The sequence below is a fragment of the Galeopterus variegatus genome, unplaced genomic scaffold (assembly GCF_000696425.1).
Source record: "Galeopterus variegatus unplaced genomic scaffold, G_variegatus-3.0.2 Scaffold18899, whole genome shotgun sequence".
Taxonomy (NCBI): domain Eukaryota; kingdom Metazoa; phylum Chordata; class Mammalia; order Dermoptera; family Cynocephalidae; genus Galeopterus; species Galeopterus variegatus.
In genome coordinates, this window is record NW_007745010.1 from 11,824 (window position 1) to 12,845 (window position 1,022).

General features: G+C 54.8%; 1 pseudogene; it reads right to left on the reverse strand.

The window, feature by feature from the left end:
- Positions 1-6: 6 nt before the first annotated feature.
- Positions 7-999, reverse strand: LOC103582995 (annotated as a pseudogene).
- Between the last annotated feature and the right edge of the window lie 23 nt (positions 1,000-1,022).

Consider the following 1,022-nt stretch of genomic DNA (forward strand, 5'->3'; position numbering starts at 1 on the left):
GTTGGCTCGGCAGGCAGCCACATACCAGGTGGGCATCCCCACCCAGAGCTCCAACCACACACCTACAGTCGGCCCATCCCACTGGGCAAAAGGCAAACCTTGTCTTCGGGCTTCATCGAGCAATTCCTGCTTTTCCTGAGGTTTACGATTTTTTTCAGCCTGTCCTCCCAATTTGCTCAGTGCCAAGGCATCTTGAGATGCATTATCTGTCTCTGAAACACCAGCATGTCCTAATGAGTCTTTGCCAGCTTGTCCAGGTCGGCCCTTTTCTTTCTTGCCAAACAAGCGGCCGATAGAGGACTTGATGCCCTTCTTCTCTGGGGCTTTGTGGAGTGAGTCCTGGCTGCTGTTACTCCTGCTGGGATTGCTCACGGGACCGTCCTGGGAGCCTGTCGAGTTTCTCACGTCCCTGACGTCCTCATGGCTGAGTGTGTGCAATGCCCCCTTATGCAGCCTGTCTCCCCGGAGGGTCCTCGGGGAGGCCGGAGAGGAGCTTTCACATTTTATCGTTGTCTTGTCGTCTCGCTCCTCCTCTCTGGAGGCTGGCAACAGAGTCATGATGCCCAGTCTGTCTACTTCCCNTTGACGATTTTTTTCAGCCTGTCCTCCCAATTTGCTCACTTTCAAGGCATCTTGAGGTGCAATATCTGTCTCTGAAACACCAGCATGTCCTAATGATTCTTTGCCAGCTTGTCCAGGTCTGCCCTTTTCCTTCTTGCCAAACAAGCGGCTGATAGAGGACTTGATGCCCTTCTTCTTTGGGGCTTTATGGAGCGAGTCCTGGCTGCTGTTACTCCTGCTGGGATTGCTCACGGGACCATCCTGGGAGCCTGTCAAGTTTCTCCCGTCCCTGACGTCCTCATGGCTGAGTGTGTGCAATGCCCCCTTATGCAGCCTGTCTCCCCGGAGGGCCCTCGGGGAGGCCGGAGCGGAGCTTTTACATTTCATCGTTGTCTTGTCATCTCGCGCCTCCTCTCTGGATGCTGGCAACAGGGTCATGATGCCCAGTCTGTCTGCTTCCC